The sequence below is a fragment of the Macaca nemestrina genome, chromosome X (assembly GCF_043159975.1).
Source record: "Macaca nemestrina isolate mMacNem1 chromosome X, mMacNem.hap1, whole genome shotgun sequence".
In the NCBI taxonomy this organism is placed as follows: domain Eukaryota; kingdom Metazoa; phylum Chordata; class Mammalia; order Primates; family Cercopithecidae; genus Macaca; species Macaca nemestrina.
Genome location: NC_092145.1, coordinates 22,430,229 through 22,453,527, shown reverse-complemented (window position 1 = coordinate 22,453,527; position 23,299 = coordinate 22,430,229). Strand labels below are relative to the sequence as shown.

The window sequence follows — 23,299 nt, the reverse complement described above, 5'->3', positions numbered from 1 at the left end:
ATTTCAAGACCTTCCAAGATTCCACATGGCTTAAACAGAATGCAAGTTGTCAAAACAAAACCCTCCTGGCCCTTCAAGGGTACATGAGGGAGGGCTGAAGAAGGGTCTGCTGGGTGCCTCACCTTCTAGGCCACTTGGGCCAGGATCCTGTATGTGGTATTGTTTGGATGAGATTCCTGAGCTCCTCTTGGCAATATCAGAAAATATGCCCATGGTCCCAGGAGTCTCTGGGATTGGTGGTGGTCAGGAAGGGAGGGGATAAGAATTTGATGCTACAGGCTGGGTGTGGTGGCTCATGCCTGTAATCCCAGCACTTTGGGAGGCCAAGGTGGGCAGATCATTTGAGGTCAGGAGTTTGAGACCAGCCTGGCCAACGTGGTGAAACCTCATCTCTACTAAAAAATACAAAAAGTAACTGGGTGTGGTGGTGGGCACCTGCAGTCCTAGCTATTCGGGAGGCTGAGGCAGGAGAATCACTTGAACCTGGAAAGTGGAGGTTGCAGTGAGCCGAAATTGCACCACTGCACTCCAGCCTGGGTGACAGAGTGACTCTGTCTCAAAAAAAAGAATTTGATGCTACAAAAAAATATTTTTTCTCAGGAGAAGGAGAGACATGATGAGAGCTGTCTTCAAATATCTAAAGAGCCATCCTGTAAAAGAAAGCACAAACTTGATCTTTGTTACTCCAGAGGAAAAAATTAGAAACAGCAGGCAGAAGTTACACAAACGCTGGTTCCAGCTCAATTTAAGAAAGTCATTGCTAATGACTTAAGTGATTCAACAAAGAAAAGGGCTATTCAGGCAGTAGTAAACTCCCTGGGCAGGTAGTATTCAAGCAGAGGCCATGTGTCTATCTGCTAGGATGCTACCAAAAATTTTATTGGCCAGATGGACTGTTGGGATAAGTGTTCTTTCTAAAGATCCTTCTAACACCATAGGAGTCTCTATGCATGCATGGGACAACATCAAACTTAAGTAGGCTCAATCTCATAGGGCCTCAACTAACTTTACAGAATTTAAAAATCTGATTACTGCGATGGCATGCCACTTTGGGATTATGTCATTGTATTTTCTTGAGCAAGCTCAAAACATTTTGCACGTCTTTTTCCTATCATCTGGCATTGTAGGCAAGGCATGATTCTCTACTGATTGTGAAACAAAGGTCCCCAAAAGATGTAACTTCCGGGAGTCATACTGAATTTGTGGGGGAATTTAAAACAGAAGTTTCCTGACCCACAACCCAACTCCAGTGACCACCCTCACAATGCAAAACAGGCTCCATTGCTCTGGGATAGAAGAGGCTAACTTGACCAATTTGGAAATCCTCTCACTGTGTTGAGATGAGTAGAAAACAAAATGTGGACTTTCCATGTTCAAAGTCTATTTCCTACTGGGAAAATGAGACATCTGGTTTGTAGTTTAAAAAGATGGATCCTGAGGGATCTGTGACAATAAATTGCTTTTCTAAATCTGCCTTTTAGAAATTTAAACACACATTCATCAGAAAAATATGGGTTGGATATGCAAAAACCTGGGATGCTGTTGGATTGGCAAACAATGAGAGAATCTTAGAATAATGGGATAGAAGAGATTTCTAAATGTTTGATTATCTATTCTGTCTTCCCTCTAGCCTAGCTATCTTGCCTCCATCAAGCAAGAACTCTGTAATGAGGGCCTATTTTGTTCTCAGCACCTGTTGTATTGGGTGGCAGTTAACAAAAAGCAGGCCAAAAATTAGTCAGTTTTCAGTAAAATAGTCATATTATGCTGAAGAAGATATCCTATGGGCTAAGCTTGGTCTAATGACATGCAACTACAAGGAACATCAAGGGGCCAAACTGCAATTAACTGTGAACCCCATTGTCTTCTGGGAAATAGAGAAAAATTCCATTGTGCCCACTGAGTATTATAATACAGGGTTGAGCTGAGAAGGGTGGGTGTGGGAGATACAGAAAATATATGGACAGGGACCCCTCAATTAAATGGCTTACTGTTAATTTTGACTTTTCTGATTAATTTCTATGAATAATCCATTTTTGCATTAAAGTTACCTGAAACAAAAATGTGGTTATATCAGAGACCTTAGAGATGCCTTGTTCAAGGCTGGGTGTGGTGGCTCATGCCTGTAGTCCTAGCACTCAGGGAGGCCTAGGCAAGAGCATCACTTGAGCCCAGGAGGTCGAGGCTGCAGTGAGCTGTGATTGTGCCACTGTACTCCAGCCTGGATGACAGAGGGAGACCCTGTCTCTTTAAAAAAAAAAAAAAAAGTGCTGGTTCAATCTCTCAAGGCATGCATGTGTGGGTATGTGTGTGTTGGTTGATCACTCATCAATGGATGTTTATAAACACAGTCCTTCACTAACCACAAGTTGTCAGTCTTATAGCCAGACTGTCAGTTCTAGCGTTGGCTCACTTGGAAAGAGGCTCATGGAGACCCAAATCCAGGCCACCTCTGGAGCAGAGGCAGGCTTGGGAAAAATTAAATAGTTTGTTCTACACTTCAAAGGAGCAGAAAGAAGACTGGTTTCAAGAATCTAAGAGGACTAAAACAGATTTCCATAAGAAAATTCAATTCGAGTTGTAAGGAACTGTAGCTCTTTTTGAAAATCAGTGAATCACTTGGAAAGTATGGACCACAGATTTTTTTAAAGATGCTGATAAAATGTAAAATTTGAAGGATGGCTGTATCTTTTCATTCAAAGAGTAAGTATAGATCACAGGTTAAGTATATATTTGCTTAAATTTCTATAGCAGAAAACAGGAAAATTAAAAAGCTTTTAGTGTTTTGGCAAAATTAGAGGTAAATATTTTTAAAGTATTTATAATGGAATACTAGATAGCTATTTTTAAAAAGAATGAAATCTGAGTGAAAAATATACAAATTCTTTGTTGTTTTAATTTAATTTTATTTATTTAAATTTTTTTTTTTTTTTTTTGAGATGGAGTTTTGCTCTTGTCACCCAGGCTGGAGTGCAATGGCACAATCTTGGCTCACTGCAACCTCTGCCTCCTGGGTTCAAGCGATTCTCCTGCCTCAACCTCCCAAGTAGCTGGGATTACAGGTGCCCACCACCACGCCCAGCTAATTTTTTGTATTTTTAGTAGAGACGGGGTTTCACCATGTTGTTCAGGCCGGTCTTGAACTCCTGACCTCAGGTAATCCACCCTCCTTGGCCTCCCAAAGTACTGGGATTATAGGCATGAGCGACCACGTCCTGCCTGTTTTAATTTAAGTTCCAGAATACATGTGCAGGACGTGCAGGTTTGCTGCATAAGTAAATGTGTACCATGGTGTTTTGTTGCACTTATCAACCAATCACATAGATATTAAGCCCAGCATGCACTAGCTATTTATCCTGATGTTCTCCCTCCCGCTACCTTCCCGACAGGCCCAGTATGTGTTGTTCCCCTCTCTCTGTCCATGTGTCCGTGTGTTCTCATTGTTCATCTCCCCCTTATAAGTGAGAACATGCAGTGTTTGGTTTTCTGTTCCTGTGTTGGTTTCCTGAGGATAATGGCTTTCAGCTCCATCCATGTCCTTGCAAAGGACATGGTCTGGTTCCTTTTTATGGCTGCATAGTAAGAATATAGGAATTACTTGAAATATTTTTGCATCTAAGTCTGAAGTTATTTCAAAATACAATTTGTTAAAAGAGTGCTCTAACTTTTTTTCAGAATACACGAACAAGCAAGTTCATAACAGTACTATTCATAATAGTCTCAAACTGAATGTCCATCAACAGTAAAATGGAAAAATAATGTGTCACATTTCAGTAACATGGAATGCTACACAGCAGTGAAAAAAAAAAGTACAGCTACACAAGGTGGATGGATTTCACAGACATACTGTCCAGTAGAAGAAACAAGACACAAAGATACACGTTATATGATTCTATTTATGTGGAGTTCAAAAAGAGGCAGAACTAAGCTCTGGTGATGGATGGCAGAATGGAGGTTATCTTTGAGCAGGGTGTGTTGACTGAATGAAGGGGCTGTGATTTCCTGGAATTATCACAATTCATGGAGCTTTCAGGTGGAATTTGAGCACTTGCCTGAATGCAAACTGGACCTCCATAAACAACAATTCAAACTTTTTCGAAAGGAACAAAAGGCATCATACTTGACATCTCCATCTTTGGCTCTTCTTCCCCTATTTGTCATTCCTCAGATCCATCATCTCATATTTTATCCTTTTCTGTGTTCTGAGTTCTAACAAAGACAGCATTTATTTATCCCAGTATGGTAGTGTGGGCTGTGCACCTGTATGTCTGCTTCACCAGATTGTAAGTTCCTAGAGGACAAGGAGCATATCATAATCATCTTATCCCCAGTATGTGGTAGACACCTGGTCCCAAGCCTTAGAGACCTTACTCTGGCCCTTCCCTAGATGTAGCCCTCATAGAAGCAGGAATCCACTGGACCAAAAGAATGTGTCCAACCAGAGTCCATGCCCTTCCTTTCTAGTGCATGCTCTGGCTACTCAGGTCCTGGGAATTCTCTGGTTAAAGGGCCTTGTGCCTTCTTTCAGGCCTGTGTGGGTCTCTATCCCCAGTACATCCTCCCAAGGGTGGAACCCCTTGGACAGGAGGACCGGGGTGTTTGCCTGCATGTGTGAGAGGCCCCTCATAGCACAAGATGGAGTTGGAGTGGAAGAGAAGGGGGTCAAAAGTCAGGCTGGGAGCTGGGAGCCTAGGACCGCCCCATCTGTCCTGTCATGTTTTGGCATGAAACTCTGAGAAATTCAAGAATTTAAAACTTGATCCTAGTTTCCAGATCATTATGAAGATATGCTTTGTTTGTAAAGGTAGGAGAACAGAACACACTTTATTAAATGCTGTTAATTTATAACTTGCAAATCTTCAGGCATATGGTAGGTGGAGCTGAGTCCCTTTGTACATTTGCCCTGGGCCCCACATATGTCATGGGCAGGCTTGTCTGACATGTAGTAGCTACTCGATACATAATTAGCTAAATGAATAGCATGGGCTGATATTCGCATTTCGGATTTGCATTTCTATCACTGGCTCTAAATGTGATTGCATGAGTAAGTCCTATCCACTTATTCCAGAGCAATTCATATCACTGATAATGACATATTAAAGATGACTGCATTTTTGGTTAATCAAGCTAACCTGCCTATTCCCACTACCACCACCCAGATACACACAAACATCCATGATAAAAGTTTTGCTTTATTTTCTGTTTATCACATTCAAGGATTGTTCTAGCCTAGAACTGGGTTTCTCATTCCTACTTTATGATCCTTTATGCAATCAATTGGCACATGTAAAGTTTTTGAAATTCTTTTCCTTTTACTTGCATTCAAGGGCTTTAAACAGATGGTTGCTGCTGCAGATCTAGCCTCTGAGCAAGGCACGCTCTCCTGGGCTTCTGATTGCTACTTCTAGGTGTGGGGCATGTGTGGAAAGCTTGCATTTTAATCTAGGTTTTAGAGGTGGTGAGAAGTATACCTTGGCAGAGAGGAAAAGGGAAGACGTTTGAAATAGAGGACCTGGAGTCAGTACAGATGCAGTAATAGAATGAACATGTTCTGGGTGAATGACAGGAAGCAGAAGAGCTTGATGAATGCAGAGTGTCTGTAAAGGCATCTGACTGGTTCACAGGCATGTCCCCAGCACCTAGCTCAGGGCATAGCACGTAGTAGGCACACAATAAACATGAACTGGATGAAAAAATTAAATGAATCAGTGATGTGGGGAGTGCAGTTGTGAAAAAAAGAGATTGAGGTGTTTGTTTGGACTTGGTGCTAAAGGCAATGGGGAGTCACTGAAAATTATTGAGCAGAAGAGTAACTTGGTAATGAAGTGTTTTAGGAAGATGTATTTGACATAAAGGAGATACTAGAGGCAAGGAGTTCAGGAATAGAAGGTTTCAGTGATTTGCTCTGCTTTCCCTAGTGTCATGTATCGCTTCTGTGATTTTCATCAAGTGAGATCTCAATGCTGGACGGAAGAAAGAGAGTGATTGTGAGTCATCGTTCAATTTTCCATGTTCTAGATTTTGCATTAGCTCCTTATTGCAGGGCCTGGATTTGGAGCCATATGCCACATGACAGGTTTTTCATATTGAGTGAATCATAGGACTTAACACTATGGAGGCGAAGAGCTGTCCATCAGAGTAATCGAACCCAATATATGGAAAGGTGTTTATGACTCATTGCAAGGACCATTTTCTAGCCTGCAATGTGAATCACCAAATGCACTTCACAGCCCAGTGTCTTTTGTATCGGCCACTGGATTTCTGAAGATACGTTTCCACAGAACTAATTTGCAAACACACAGCAAATTCCAATAGGAATATTCCATGAATGCCTTAAATTGTCAAGAGCTCCCCACCCAATTTACTTGAACTAATAGAATTGGCACCCTTTGCAGTATTTGCACTGGAGCATGCACACTGCTCCATCAAATGAGGTAGATACAAACGGATGTGTATTCTGGCAGCTCAGCAAAACCTGCATAGTGCCCAGAACAGAGACAGTACAGCTCTATGTCTCATAGCCCAGAGACCAGGTTAATAACAAAAGCAGTTACCATTTATATGCACTTACTATATGCCACGCCCCGTGGAGCACTTTGTAGATGTTATCTAATTCCATCTTCACAGCCACCCTGTTAGGTATGGGCTTTTATTATCCAATTTTGCAGAAAACAGGTGAAAATATTAAGTAAATCAGAAAGACTAAGCTAGGACTAACACCCCAAATCTGACCAACTACCAGAAGGACTGCTGCTTACTTAACCTGGGCATGTTAGTTAGTCTTCCTGAGCCTCAGTTTCCCCATTTATAAAACAAGGATATTAAATAATAGTACCTACCTCAGAGAGTTGTTGAAAAGATCAGATTAGCAGACTGCCTGGCACCATATAAACACTCAATACATGGTAACTAACATCAGTGTTATTTTTCCAGCTTTGTTACAGTACAATTGACAACAATTGTATTTAAGGTGCACGACTTGATTTTTTTTTTTTTTTTTTTGAGACAGGGTCTCACTCTGTCACCCAGACTGGAGTGCAGTGGCATGATCTTGGCTCACACTGCCTCCCAGGCTCAAGTGATTCTCCGGCCTCAGCCTCCCAAATAGCTGGGATGACAGATGTGTGCCACTACCACCCAGCTAATTTTTGTATTTTCAGTAGAGACAGGGTTTCACCATGTTGGCCAGACTGATCTCAAACTCTTAACCTCGAATGATCCACCTGCCTCAGCCACCCAAAGTGCTGGGATTACAGGTGTGAGCCACCATGCCCAGCCCACAACTTGATGTTTTGATATATGTATACATTGTGAAGTGATCACCACGATTAAGCTAATTAACATCTCCATCACCACACATAGTTACTACTTTCTTTTTTGTGTGATGAAAACACTAAAGATGTACCTTTTTAGTAAATTTCAAGTATACACTACTGTATTGTTAACTATAGGCATGGTGTTGTACAGAAGATTTCTACAATTTATTCATCTAGCATAACTGAAATTCTATATCCATTGAACAAGAACTCCTCATTTTCCCCATGCCCCAGTTCCTGGCAACCACTATTATATTCTTTGCTTCTATGAGTTTGACTGTTATAGATTCCATATACAAGTGAGATCATTCAATATTTTTCTTTATGTGTCTGGCCTATTTCACTTAGCAGTGTCTTCCAGGTTCATCCGTATTGTTAAAAATGGCAGTCTTTCCTTATTTTTTAAGGCCAAATAATATTCCATTTTATAAATATAAGAACACATCCCCCATTTTCTTTATTCATTCATCTGTCAACCACACTTCACCACTAGGCCTTATGGCTTCTACCTTCAGAAGTCATCAATAGATCCTGGCTCTGTCACCAAAGTTGGGCAGTTGCAAATCATTTGGAACAAATACTAACAGTGCTAATGCAGATGAGTTACCTCCACTCTCTGGACTTTATTATCCTAGGCACCAACTTAAGAACTTGGATTTCCAAAATTATCTTCTGGAGAAAAGATGAACAAGGAAGGGCCGGGCATGGTGGTTCACATCTGTAATCCCAGCACTTTGGGAGGCCAAGGCAGGAGGATCACCTGAGCCCAGGAGTTTGAGACCAGCCTGAGCAGCATAGTGAGACCCCCCTCTCTACAAAGAATTTAAAAAACTAGCCTGGCATGGTGGTGTACACCTGTGGTCCCAGCTACTTGGAAGGCTAAGGTGGGAGGGCCACTGGAGCCCAGGAAGTAGAGGCTGCAGTGAGCTGTGACTGTGCCACTGCACTCCAGCTTGGGTGACAGAGCAAGACCCCATCAGAAAGAAAGAAAGAAAGAAAGAAAGAAAGAAAGAAAGAAAGAAAGAAAGAAAGAAAGAAAGAAAGAAAGAAAGAAAGAAAGAAAGAAAGAAAGAAAGAAAGAAAGAAGGAAGGAAGGAAGGAAGGAAGGAAGGAAGGAAGGAAGGAAGGAAGGAAGGAAGGAAGGAAGGAAGGAAAGAAAGAAAGAAAGAAAGAAAGAAAGAAAGAAAGAAAGAAAGAAAGAAAGAGAGAGAGAAAGAAAGAAAGAGAAAAAAAGAAAGAAAGGCTGAGCATGGTCATGGTGGCTTACACTTGTAATCCCAGCACTTTGGGAGGCCGAAGTGGGCGGATCATGAAGTCAGGAGATGGAGACCATCCTGGCTAACATGGTGAAACCCTGTCTCTACTAAAAATACAAAAATTAGCCATGCATGGTGGCGGGTGCCTGTAATCCCAGCTACTTGGGAGGCTGAGGCAGGAGAATGGCATGAACCCAGGAGGCGGAGCTTGCAGTGAGCCAAGATTGCATCACTGCACTCCAGCCTGGGCAACAGAGTGAGACTCCATCACAAAAAAAAAAAAAAGAAGAAGAAGGAGGCGGCGAGAGAGAGAGAGAGAGAGGAAGAAGAAGAGGAAGAGAAAGAGAGGGAAGGAGGGAGGAAGGGAGGAAGGGAGGGAGGGAGCGAAGGAGGGAGGGAGGAAGGAAGGAAGGAAGGAAGGAAGGAAGGAAGGAAGGAAGGAAGGAAGGAAGGAAGGAAGGAAGGAAGGAAGGAAGGAAACTAAAGGAATGGTTTGAGTTAACCTAAGTAAAGAACAAAAGTAAGAACCCAGTCCATTCTCAGCATGCTGTTGTAATTAAAAGCAAAGATTCAACCCAGTCCAAGAGACTAGATTACACTATTCTACATGAAAAAACAGTCAGAGCTGAGCTCACTGGATACAGCCACCACACCCACTGAGCCTGGAAGCCCACAAGAGAAACAACTTTATCAGGCCAACCAAAGTTATTTGGCCTAGGTGTGTGGGCCTTTGCAGGTATTTTTCTGCCTGAACTCGAAAAAGATGCCCTAGTCACCTCTGCTATTAAAGCATACCCAAGTTGGAAAAGGCCATCCATCTTCTTATGGTAATTTGGAATCATCTACATGAGCTAGAAACACATTAAGTCTAAAACCAATTGCTACCTTAGGCCCAAGTTCTCAGGAAATCAGAGATAATATTATTTTATGAATGAGAGTGAACTTGTCATGTGGAATGCATAAATACACAGAATTTTAGAGAACAGATATGTTATAAAAGTTATGACAGCTCCAGATGATGGATCATGAATCATAATGGCAGAGAGCCAGCTAGCTAGCATTACTGATTTAGCATATATTTTCCTCAGGAGTGGTCATCTCAAAACGGTTGCCATTTTGCTTTCTTGTTCTTTCTTTCTTCCTCTATGCCCCTGCATAGATTTTTTTTTAACTTCTTCTTTTTATTATTATACTTTAAGTTCTAGGGTACATGTGCACAGCATGCAGGTTTGTTACATAAGTATACATGTGCCATGTTGGTGTGCTGCACCCATTAACTCGTCATTTACATTAGGTATATCTCCTAATGTTATCCTTCCCCTCTCCCTGCTCCCCACAACAGACCCCGGTGTGTGATGTTCCCCTTCCTGTGTCCAAGTTTCTCATTGTTCAATTCCCACCTATGAGTGAGAACATGTGGTGTTTGGTTTTTTGTCCTTGTGATAGTTTGCTGAGAATGATGGTTTCCAGCTTCATCCATGTCCCTACAAAGGACATGAACTCATCCTTTTTATGGCTGCATAGTATTCCATGGTGCATATGTGCCACATTTTCTTTGTCCAGTCTATCACTGATGGACATTTGGGTTGGTTCCAAGTCTTTGCTATTGTGAATAGTGCTGCAATGAACATATGCGTGCATGTATCTTTGTAGCAGCATGATTTATAATCCTTTGGGTATATATCCAGTAATGGGATGGCTGGGTCAAATGGTATTTCTAGTTCTAGATCCTTGTGGAATCGTCACACTGTCTTTCACAATGGTTGAACTAGTTTACAGTCCCACCAACAGTGTAAAAGTATTCCTATTTCTTCACCTCCTCTCCAGCACCTGTTGTTTCCTGGCTTTTTAATGATTGCCATTCTAAGTGGTGTGAGATGGTATCTCATTGTGGTTTTCATTTGCATTTCTCTGATGGCCAGTGATGATGAGCATTTTTTCATGTGTCTGTTGGCTGCATAAATGTCTTCTTTTGAGAAGTGTCTGTTCATATCCTTTGCCCACTTTTTGATGGGGTTGTTTTTTTCTTGTAAATTTGTTTGAGTTCTTTGTAGATTTTGGATATTAGTCCTTTGTCAGATGAGTAGATTGCAAAAATTTTCTCCCATTCTGTAGGTTGCCTGTTCATTCTGTTGGTAGTTTCTTTTGCTGTGCAGAAGCTCTTTAGTTTAATTAGATCCCATTTGTCAATTTTGGCTTGTGTTGCCATTGCTTTTGGTGTTTTAGACATGAAGTCTTTGCCCATGCCTATATCCTGAATGGTATTGACTAGGTTTTCTTCTAGGGTTTTGATGGTTTTAGGTCTAACATTTAAGTCTTTAATCCATCTTGAATAATTTTTGTATAAGGTGTAAGGAAGGGATCCAGTTTCAGCTTTCTATATATGGCTAGCCAGTTTTCCCAGCACCATTTATTAAATAGGGAATCCTTTCCCCATTTCTTGTTTTTGTCAGGTTTGTCAAAGATCAGATGGTGGTAGATGTGTGGTATTATTTCTGAGGGCTCTGTTCTGTTCCATTGGTCTATATCTCTGTTTTGGTACCAGTACCATGCTGTTTTGGTTACTGTAGCCTTATAGTATAGTTTGAAGTCAGGTAGTGTGATGCCGCCAGCTTTGTTCTTTTGGCTTAGGATTGACTTGGCAATGCGGGCTCTTTTTGGTTCCATATGAACTTTAAAGTAGTTTTTTCCAATGCTGTGAAGAAAGTCATTGGTAGCTTGATGGGGATGGTATTGAATCATAAATTACCTTGGTCAGTATGGCCATTTTCACGAGAATGATTCTTCCTATCCGTGAGCATGGCATGTTCTTCCATTTGTTTGTGTCCTCTTTTATTTCGTTGAGCAGTGGTTTGTAGTTCTCCTTGAAGAGGTCCTTCACATCCCTTGTAAATTGGATTCCTAGGTATTTTATTCTCTTTGTAGCAATTGTGAATAGGAGTTCACTCATGATTTGGCTCTCTGTTTGTCTATTATTGGTGTATAAGAACACTTGTGATTTCTGCACATTGATTTTGTATCCTGAGACTGCTGAAGTTGCTTATCAGCTTAAGGAGATTTTGGGCTAAGATGATGGGGTTTTCTAAATATACAATCATATCATCTGCAAACAGAGACAATTTGACTTCCTCTTTTCCTAATTGAATAGCCTTTATTTCTTTCTCCTGCCTGATTGCCCTGGCCAGAACTTCCAGCACTATGTTGAATAGGAGTGGTGAGAGAGGGCATCCCTGTCTTGTGCCAGTTTTCAAAGGGGATGTTTTCAGTTTTTGCCCGTTCAGTATGATATTGGCTGTGGGTTTGTCATAAATAGCCCTTATTATTTTGAGATATGTCCCATCAATACCTAATTTATTGAGAGTTTTTAGCATGAAGGGCTGTTGAATTTTGTCAAAGGCCTTTTCTGCATCTATTGAGATAATCATGTGGTTTTGTTTTTGGTTCTGTTTATATGCTGGATTACGTTTATTGATTTGCATATGTTGAACCAGCCTTGCATCCCAAGGATGAAGTCCACTTGATCATGGTGGATAAGCTTTTTGATGTGCTGCTGGATTCAGTTTGCCGGTATTTTTATTGAGGATTTTTGCATCGATGTTCATCAGGGATATTGGTCTAAAATTCTCTTTTTTTGTTGTGTCTCTGCCAGGTTTTGGTATCAGGATGATGCTGGCCTCACAAAATGAGTTAGGGAGGATTCCCTCTTTTTCTATTGATTGGAATAGTTTCAGAAGGAATGGTACCAGCTCCTCCTTGTACCTCTGGTAGAATTTGGCTGTGAATCCATCTGGTCCTGGACTTTTTTTTGATTGATAGGCTATTCATTATTGCCTTAATTTCAGAGCCTGCTATTGGTCTATTCAGGGATTCAACTTCTTCCTGGTTTAGTCTTGGGAGGGTGTATGCGTCCAGGAATTTATCCATTTCTTCTGGATTTTCTAGTTTATTTGTGTAGAGGTGTTTATAATATTCTCTGATTGTAGTTTATATTTTTGTGGGATCTGTGGTGATATCCCCTTTATCATTTTTTATTGTGTCTATTTGATTCTTCTCTCTTTTCTTCTTTATTAGTCTTGTTAGCGGTCTATCAATTTTGTTGATCTTTTCAGAAAACGAGCCCCTGGATTCATTGATTTTTTGAAGGGTTTTTTGTGTGTCTATCTCCTTCAGTTCTGCTCTGATCTTAGTTATTTCTTGCCTTCTCTTAGCTTTTGAATGTGTTTGCTCTTGCTTCTCTAGTTCTTTTAATTGTGATGTTAGGGTGTCAATTTTAGATCTCTTCTGCTTTCTATTGTGGGCATTTAGTGCTATAAATTTCCCTGTACACACTGCTTTAAATGTGTCCCAGAGATTCTGGTATGTTGTGTCTTTGTTCTCATTGGTTTCAAAGAACATCTTTATTTCTGCCTTCATTTTGTTATATACTCAGTAGTCATTCAGAAGCAGGTTGTTCAGTTTCCGTGTAGTTGAGCGGTTTTCAGTGAGTTTCTTAAATCTGAGTTCTACTTTGATTGCACTGTGATCTGAAAGACAGTTTGTTATAGTGTTTGTTCTTTTACATTTGCTGAAGAGTGCTTTACTTCCAACTATGTGGTTAGTTTTGGAATAAGTGCAATGTGGTGCTGAGAAGAATGTATATTCTGCTGATTTGGGGTGGAGAGTTCTGTACATGTCTATTAGGTCTGCTTGGTGCAGAGCTGAGTTCAATTCCTGGATATCCTGGTTAACTTTCTGACTCGTTGATCTGTCTAATGTTGACAGTGGGGGGTTAAAATCTCCCATTATTACTATGTGGGAGTCTAAGTCTCTTTGTAGGTCTCTAAGGACTTGCTTTATGAATCTGGGTCCCCCTGTATTGGGTGCAAATATATTTAGGATAGTTAGCTCTTCTTGTTGAATTGATCCCTTTACCATAATGTAGTGGCCTTCTTTGTCTCTTTTGATCTTTGTTGGTTTAAAGTCTGTTTTATCAGAAACGAGGATTGCAATGCCTGCCTTTTTTTTATTTCCATTTGCTTGGTAGATCTTCCTCCATCCCTTTATTTTGAGCCTATGTGTGTCTCTGCACGTGAGATGGGTCTCCTGAATACAGCACACTTATGGGTCTTGACTCTATCCAATTTGCCAGTCTGTGTCTTTTAATTGGAGCATTTAGCCCATTTACATTTAAGGTTAATATTGTTAGGTATGAATTTGATCCTGTCATTATGATGTTAGCTGGTTATTGTACTCATTAGTTGATGCAGTTTCTTCCTAGCATCGATGGTCTTTACAATTTGACATGTTTTTGCAGTGGCCGGTACCTGTTGTTCCTTTCCATGTGAGTGCTTCCTTCAGGAGCTCTTGTAGGGCAGGCCTGGTGGTGACAAACTCTCTCAGCATTTGCTTGTCTGTAAAGGATTTTATTTTTCCTTCACTTATGAAGCCTAGCTTGGCTGGATATGAAATTATGGGTTGAAATTTCTTTTCTTTAAGAATGTTGAATATTGGCCCCCACTCTCTTCTGACTTGGAGAGTTTCTGCTGAGGGATCCGCTGTTAGTCTGATGGACTTCCCTTTGTGAGTAACCCGACCTTTCTCTCTGGCTGTCCTTAACATTTTTTCCTTCATTTCAACTTTGGTGAATCTGACAATTGTGTGTCTTGGAGTTGCTCTTCTCGAGGAGTATCTTTGTGGCATTCTCTGTATTTCTTGAATTTGAATGTTGGCCTGCCTTCCTAGGTTGGGGAAGTTCTCCCGTATAATATCCTGTAGAGTGTTTTCCAACTTGGTTCCATTCTCCCCATCACTTTCAGGTACACCAATCAGACGTAGATTTGGTCTTTTCATATAGTCCCGTATTTCTTGGAGCCTTTGTTAATTTCTTTTTACTCTTTCTACTCTAAACTTCTCTTCTTGCTTCATTTCATTCATTTGATCTTCAATCACTAATACCCTTTCTTCCAGTTGATTGAATTGGTTACTGAAGCTTATGCATTCGTCACGTAGTTCTCGTGCCACGATTTTCAGCTCCATCAGGTCATTTAAGGACTTCTCTACACTGGTTATTCTAGTTAGCAGTTTGTCTAATCTTTTTTCAAGGTTTTTAGCTTCTTTGCAATGGGTTCAAACTTCCTCCTTTAGCTTGGAGAGGTTTGATCATCTGAAGCCTTCTTCTCTCGACTCGTGAAAGTCATTCTCCATCCAGCTTTGTTCCATTGCTGGCAAAGATCTGAGTTTCTTTGGAGGGGGAGAGGCACTCTGATTTTTAGAATTTTCAGCTTTTCTGCTCTGTTTTTTCACCATCTTTGTGGTTTTATCTACCTTTGGTCTTTGATGATGGTGACATACATATGGCGTTTTGGTGTGGACATCCTTTCTGTTTGTTAGTTTTCCTTCTAGCAGTCAGGACTCTGAGCTGGAGGTCTGCTGGCATTTGCTGGGGGTCCACTCCAGACCCTGTTTGCCTGGGTATCAGCAGTGGAGGCTGCAAAACAGATAATATTGCTGAACAGCAAATGTTGCTGCCTGATCATTCCTCTGGAAGCTTCATCTCAGAGGGGTACCCGGCTGTGTGAGGTGTCAGTCGGCCCCTAATGGGGGGTGCATCCTGGTTAGGCTGTTCAGGTGTCAGGGACCCACTTGAGGAGGCAGTCTGTCCGTTCTCAGATCTCAAACTCCATGCTTGGAGAACCACTACTCTATTCAAAGCTGTCAGACAGGGACATTTAAGTGTGCAGAGGTTTCTGCTGTCTTTTGTTTGGCTATGCCCTGCCCTCAGAGGTGGACTCTACAGAGGCAGGCAGGCCTCCTTGAGCTGCAGTGGGCTCCACCTGGAAGTTCGAGCTTCCAGGCTGCTTTGTTTACCTACTCAAGCCTCAGAAATGGTGGGCGCCCCTTTTGCAGCCTCGCTGCCACCTTGCAATTCGATCTCAGACTGCTATGCTAGCAATGAGTGAGGCTCTGTGGGCATGGGACCCTCCGAGCCAGGCACGGGATATTATCTCCTGGTGTGCCATTTGCTAAGACCACTGGAAAAGCGCAGTATTAGGGTGGGAGTGACCCAATTTTCCAGGTGTCGTCTGTCACAGCTTCCCTTGGCTAGGAAGGGGATTCCCTGACCCCTTGCACTTCCTGGGTGAGGCAATGCCTCACCCAGCTTCAGCTCATGCTTAGTGGGCTGCTCCCACTGTCCTGCACCCACTATCTGACAAGCTGCAGTGAGATGAATCCATTACCTCAGTTGGAAATGCAGAAATCACCCATCTTCTGCATCGCTCATGCTGAGAGCTGGAGGCTGGAGCTGTTCCTGTTTGGCCATCTTGGAACCACCCGTCGCCCCTGCATAGATTTTAATGCCCAACCTGAGCCTCTCTACTTCCAGGATGCCTCTTCTGACCAACTGCTATAGTTTTCCTTATTTGCACAACTCATCTCACATGCCATCATTCACTACGTTGTGCTATTTCTATACAATTGTCTAGGACTGTGATTAACACTAATCGCCATTTTCTTAGCTGTTCATATATGTATGTCTTCTCACTTCTAGTTCTTAATGACTGAGATTGTATAGTTCTACAAATTATTATTTTTCCTGAATGTTTCTAAAAAGACTCCAAGATGGCTGGGCCTGTTGTCCTATAATTATTTGTATCTTTCACAGAATTTAGCATAGTTATACCTAAAGAAAGTAAGTCATAAATGCTTGTTGAGTGGAAGAATGAAAACAGGATGAGTCATTGATCCATAAAAATCCAGTACATGGATTTGGAACCTTATTCTCAGCCTTATACTGAGAATCAAAGGAAGGCTTCTTCCCTTCTCTGGCTACTCTAAGCTAAACATGGATAGCACAGGCAGGGGTGACCCAAAGGTCCACAGCACAGGAAAGCAGCAGCATTCAAGGACCCAGGAAGGACCATCAGATTTCACAATTACCTTCTTCTCCATGACTTTCAGTATTTAGGACTTTCAGATAAACATACAGACATGGACAATCATGTATCCCTTTAAGCAAACACCCGCGTTTACTAAATAAATAAACCTTCCTTGCTATTCTAAACACATTAAGAACTCTCCTGCCTTGGGGTCTTTGCACTTGCTCTTCCCTCTACTGGGAAAGCTCTTTTCTTCAAATCTCTCCATGACTCACTCTCACTGTCCTGTGTTTTCAGGTCTCAGTTCAATAGACATTTCCTATGTGAGGTCTTCTCTGATCACTCAATGTCTCACTCCCCTAAAAGTCCCCATTCACCAACCCTGCTTGAATTTTTCTTTAGAACTTGTCACCACTTGATGTCGTGTATATTTACTGGCTTGTTTATTATTGACTCTCTCCCTCTTTTAGAGTGTAAGCTCCATGTGGTGGAGGGTGGTACTTTGTCTTTCTTGTTCACTGTATTCCCAGCACTTAGCATAATTCTTTGAGTGGGTGATAGTAACAGCTCCATTATAGGGAGATATTAAATAGCATCCTAAGACTTTGCTGTGTTCCAGACATGATGCTAAGAATTTTACACAAGGTATTTTATTTAATTCCTACAACGGTCCTGTAAGGGAGTGCTTTTTGTTTGTTTGTTTTGAGGCAGGGTCTCTGTCGCCCAGGCTAGAGTGCAGTGGCATGATCTCAGCACACTGCAGCCTCTGCTTCCCGGGCTCAAGCAATCCTTCCACCTCAGCCTTGTGAGTAGCTAGGATGGCAGGAGCAGGCCACCATGCCTGGCTAAAGGAGTGCTTTTAATATCCCCATTTTACAAATAAGAAAACTGAAGCTCGTAGAAGTTAAGCGACATCTTACAGCTAGTAAGTCATGGTCTGACTATTCTGACCATGTACCCTAAGTGGGTTACAGGAAGGGGATTGTGCAGGCATTGAAGATCAGATACACAGGATAAGCAAAGATCTAACTGAGCATGGGCAGTTAGGAGAGTGTTTATATTACTGGGAGAACGGATGTGGGGTGAGAGAGGACTGAGGAAGGGGATCATGAGTAGAACTAGGAAATGGCCATAATAGAGTTTGAATCCATGACCCTCTAGCAGCAATGTCTGTGCTATAGACCACTATTTAAGAGTAATCAGCCTCCTACTGGAATGTCCTTTCCCTCCATCTCTGCCCACCTGTCAGGATCCAGCTCAAATGCAGCCTTCTCGATAATCAGTGATCATGTGTTCACTGATCCTGTCCCTCTCTAACAGGTAATGGGCTCTCTTGCTGCTACCAGGTGAGAAATATGGGAAAACGTTAGAGTTGGGTGCAATGTAGTGTTGAGAACACTGGGATCAGTTAGCACTGGGCTGGATGTTGTAGAAAGGACCCAGATTTGTACTTGGGGGTTTGCACTTGTTAGGTTGCCAATATTCTGCAAAGTCCGGTGCAAAGAAATAACAAAGTAACTCATACCCATCTCCTGATTGGTCAGAGCAAGCTAAATGCAAACTACAAGTTGAAAACAAATATGGTAAACAACAACAAAGTACTGTACGGCAGCCACCTGGATTGATGCCAGTAACAAATTCTAACAGTACAGCAACCATCCTTTCCAGTCTTTTGCATATCCTTGCCTCCTCCTAGGAAGTTCTTTCCTCCTATCTGTGCCATGGAAATCTTACTCCACTCTTCGACCTCCTCTCTGAAGCCTTTTCTAATTTCTTGCTCTCCCACCCCCAACAGAGAGACTCAACAGAGATGTTACTATTGGATGGAGGACATGGGGAGGCCACACCATTTTTAAGTGGCAGAGGTGGGATGGGAGCCCGGTCTACCTGCAAAATCCATACTCTTTCCATGTAGCATTTTGCTTGTTACCTGGCATTAAGGGCTGTGCACTCTAATTCCACATCAGTTGAGTCTGTGGAATGGGCAGTAAAATACACAGAAGAATGGATAACTATCCAGTGAGCATATGCAATTACAAGATACACTTAAGATCTCTTTCTCATGGCTACGGTCCCTCCCCACTTCATCCCTTTCCCTTTATCTTATAGTTGCTTGGCAGCAGCAATACTCAGAATGTTTTCCTGGGGTTCAGCAAAAACAGAAAAGCTGGACAAGAAAACAATGCTGTACAGGTGGGGGCTGTAGAGGTAGAAGAGGTAACTATGGAGGCACCCTCCAGAACCCTTGGTAGGATGTCTTTGTCTAGGCCCAGGTTGAGTATATCCTACCTTTTGGGTGGTGTGCTGCAGGGACTGATCTTCCCAACTCTGACTATCCAAGACAGGAATTATGTCCTCTCCTTCTCCTTATTTTCTTTCTTTCTTTTCTTCTTCTTTTTTGGAACAGGGTCTCTCTGTTGCCCAGGCTGGAGTGCAGTGGTGTGATTATAGCTCACTGCAGCTTTGAACTCCTGGCCTCGAGCAATCCTCCCACCTCAGCCTCCCAAGTAGCTGGGACTACAGGCACACACCACCATGCCCACCTAATTAAAAAAAAGAATTGTAGAGATGGAGTCTCACTATGTTGCCCAGGCTGGTCTCGAACTCCTAGCCTCAAGCAATCCTCTCACCTTGGCCTCCCACAGTGTTGGGATTACAGGGATCAGCCACTGCACCCCGCCCAGAGTGACTTCCTAACTCCAAATCTGAATTTCACTTTCAGTACCTACTAGACTAAAACCAGTCCCTTTCCTCTTTCCTGTTGCTCTGTCCATCTCCAAACCCAACCCCATGCCTCCGCATCCCTTTGATGCATTGTCTTGACTCTTCTGGATACTACAAGGTGAAGGTTCTGAATTTCTGCTGGGCCTGAGGTGTAAAGCAACATCTTCTGGGCAGATTTGGGAATTTCATTGGGGGTGACAACAGGCACTCCCAGGAAAAATATGCGGTGTGCTGACTGGTCCATTGAGAGAAATTATCATCTCGCATCACTCATTTGCCCAATCACCCTCAGGGATCGGGGCCACAGGTGCATCCCTGGCATGGATGACCTGGCAGTGCCCACCCTTAGCACTGTGTCATTTGTACCATTAAAGTTGTATCCTCTCTGTTGGGCTCATTTGAGGCTCTCTTAAGATTTGGTGATTAATATAAAGGTGAAGATCCAAAGAGCTGACTTTTGTTTCTATCTGCACTGCCCTCCCCGCAAAGAAACAAGATTTGCCTTAAGTAGCCCCCAAGTTCATGGTTTCAGCCACATAAAAGGCTCCAGACCCATTTATGTGTCTCAGCTGTGATTGATGAATAGCCATTCATCCTCCTGTGACTGGAGTTGCTGCTTGTTGTCATACTAGGTAAAGCAATTGTATAAATTACCTCTCATCCAAGTCACAAAATATATTTGCCAAAATGATTTCTTCTAAAATTGTAAAAGTGAAAACAGAGTGCACAGAGAGAAATTGAGTTTGCTCCAAGGAGCTATGAATGCACCATTAAGAAAGCCTCGAAAAGAGATTAGCAATCCATCTAGTGTGTTTGCACATCGTTTAGTGCCATTTTGGGGCATTTCTGAAAATGTCAGTCACGGTGGGGAGGAAGAGGAGGAGGTTCCATTGGCCATTAAGATGATATACCAAGAGGCTGTGGTTATCAGGGCATGCAGTGGGGCAGCGCTTCACCAGCTCTGACCTCAGCTCAGTGAGAATTTCAAAAGCTCCAAAGTTTAATAAAAATCAGTGATTGGATTCCAGTGCCAGGGGATTTGATAAAGCATTGTTATAAGCTTCAGGCCATGTTCTCTGAACAAAAAACTGTCTATATTCTTGAATATACCCCCCTACACACACACACACAGACACAACCCCTCACCAAAGAAAACTGACAAATGGACAAACTCATATTTTCTAAGCCAATCTGGGAAAAGATCTCGACTAAATATGGGACATCTTAGTTAAGTACTTGCCGAAAAGTCCCACCCTTTAGCAGTCTTAAAACTAAGACAGACTGGGCACAGTGGCTCATTCCTGTAATCTCAACACTTTAGGAGACTGAGGCAGGAGGATCACTTGAGGCCAGGAGTTCCATACCAGCTTGGGCAACATAGTGAGACTCCATCTCTATAAAAAATTTAAAATTATCTGTGCATGGTGGCACATACCTGTAATCCCAGCTACTTATGAAGCCGGGGTGGGAGGGTCACTTGAGCCCAGGAGTTCAAGGCTACAGTGAACCATGATTGCACCATTGCACTCCAGCCTGGGCAACAGAGTGAGCCTGTCTCTAAAACAGGTAAACAAAAAAACCACAAAGATATAATCACGTTGTGACATAGTTACATTTTATATAAAATAATTCTTCTTTAGCAGGCTATATATCTTCTATAACATTCTCTTTTACTGTTATTAGAAAATTATACTCCCAGCATTACATCTATATGTAATAAGACAGACTACACTTTCTTCCACCTCATTACATCTATATGTAGTAAAACAGACTACACTTTCTTCCACCTCTTGGTGAAAGGAATTTTGTCTACTTGCTATGCTTACCTTGTCCCAAAAGCTGAAAGTCTGGATTCTGGGGCTATTTTCCAAAATGACAGAGGATATCAAAGACCATGCAGAATAGATCAAAGTAAGTGTTCATAATGTAAATGCCTATTTCCTGGAAGAGGCACACTCTGAATGAGACAAGGAGATAAAGCCCTAGAGATCTACCACACCACTGAGAAATGTTGAATGTGCTCGTCTGTTTCCTTTTTCTTTTTCTTTTTCCTCAGGGAAAGTGTGAACAAAAGTCCCACTATCACAAATTATGCAGTCAAGTTTTTCACATTTTGGGAAATTGCAGGGGTCAGCACATCTGAGTGCAATGGATAAGGCTGGCCATGGAAAAACCACCTTTGTGATCATGGTATTTCCACTGCCAGGTAAGTGTCTCAGATGATTCTTAATCCAGAGTTCATTACATTATTTTCTGTTTTGATCAGAATTGGAAAGCCATCATCAGGTTTGAGAGAATCTCTACAACAGTATAATACAAAGTCAATGAGGGAAGGGAGTTGTGTCTGCTTTGTTCACCAGTGTATCTCCTTAGTATAGCTAAGTGTATAGTCCATTCTCATGCTGCTAATAAAGACATACACGAGACTGGGTAATTTGTAAAGGAAAGAGATTTAATGGACTGGCAGTTCAGCATGACTGGAAAGGTCTCAGGAAACTTATAATCATGGTGGAAAGGGGGAAGCAGGCATACCCTTCTTCACATGGCAGCAGGAAGAGAGGTGCCAAGCAAAAGGGATAAAAGCCCCTTATAAAACCATCAGATCTCGTGAGAACTCACTATCATGAGAACAGCATGGAGGTAACTGCCCCCATGATTCAGTTACCTCCCACCAGGTCCCTCCAATGGCAGGTGGGGATTATGAGAACTACAATTCAGGATGAGATTTGGGTGGGGAAACAGCCAAACCATATCACTAAGTGTCTGGCAAATAGTAAGTACTCAACAAATATTTTCCAATTGTGTTGAAACTGTAAAACAAACTGAGTTTAAAATCTAGGCAGCCACTGTAACCATACAGTCACCTGTTCCTAAAGTCAATAGAAAAAAGAACAGACTTTCTCCAACTCTATCCTGTGTCCCCTGTCCTTGGCCCCATTTTTTCCTCTACCTGTGCTACAAATCCAGTTGGCATTCATATGGGTTGTGAATAAGAGCTCCACATCCCAGTCCTGAGTTGGCCACCATGACAGGGTGGCATAGAGGGGAAGGTGCTTACTGGGACAGGACAATTGCTGGCAGAGCAGATGGGAAGGAAGGACAGTCTGCATCCCAGGGCTACTCACAGCTCTAGCAGGCACCATGCTTCTAGCCTCACAAAAGACAACTCCAATAGGCTGATGCACACATGCAGAGGCTTCTCTCCCTCTCTGGCCACCAGCACAAGAGCTTTTCAGTTCCCAGAGCTGTGGAACAATTGGGAAACTCTAGGCAGGATCCACATGACACTGAGTACCAGAGTCAAAATAACTGGGGTCCACCAGAAAGAAGCCAGTTAACAGAGTGGTCAAGACATAGTCAGTCCATTTTATACATTTTGATAATTCTAGATGTTGAAGAAGATTCCCTTCTTAGAATACTGCCTTGTTAATAACAGCCTGATTATGTATTGACCAGAAATTAATTTCACCAGCATAAAAGCATAGGAATAATTTAGAAAATGATTTTATTTTTTTGAGACAGGGTCTCACTCTGTTTCCCAGGCTGGAGTGCAGTGGCATGATCACAGCTCACTGTAGCCTCGACCTTCCAGGCTCAGGTGATTCTCCTACCTCAGTCCCCCAAGTAGCTGGGACTATACACATACACCACCACACCTGGTAATTTTTGTATTTTTTGGTAAAGATTGGGTTTCACCATGTTGGGCAGGCTGGTCTCGAACTCCTGGTCTCAAGTGATCCTCCCACCTCAGCCTCCCAAAATGCTGGGATTGCAGGCATGAGCCACTGCATCTGGCCTAGAAAATAATTTGTATAAACTAAAACTATTGTAAAGGTCATGAAACAAGAAACAAGTGAAAGATAAAACAGAAAATGTGGGGGCTGAGAAAGCACCCCTAATCCCATGACTCTGAAACGTTGCTTTTTTAATTTTGCATTTTCCCTACCTCCAAGCCCCTTTCTCTATTCATACTTTAATTATATATATGGCATTTTAAAAATCATGTATTATGCCTTATTTACACAAGTAGTACATGTTCATAATAAAAAATTAACACAGAAAAATTAATACAGATAAGAACAATTATATAATATAAATAGTACATACTCATAATAAATATTTAATTTATTAATACCAATAAATGGTC

The 23,299-nt window shown here is 42.0% G+C and overlaps 1 non-coding gene across 1 annotated transcript; it reads right to left on the bottom strand.

Moving 5' to 3' along the window:
* Positions 1 to 21,205: 21,205 nt before the first annotated feature.
* Positions 21,206 to 21,366, bottom strand: LOC112426600 (U1 spliceosomal RNA). Its single transcript, XR_003017977.2, has one exon. It is a non-coding gene; the product is annotated as a U1 spliceosomal RNA (small nuclear RNA).
* Between the last annotated feature and the right edge of the window lie 1,933 nt (positions 21,367 to 23,299).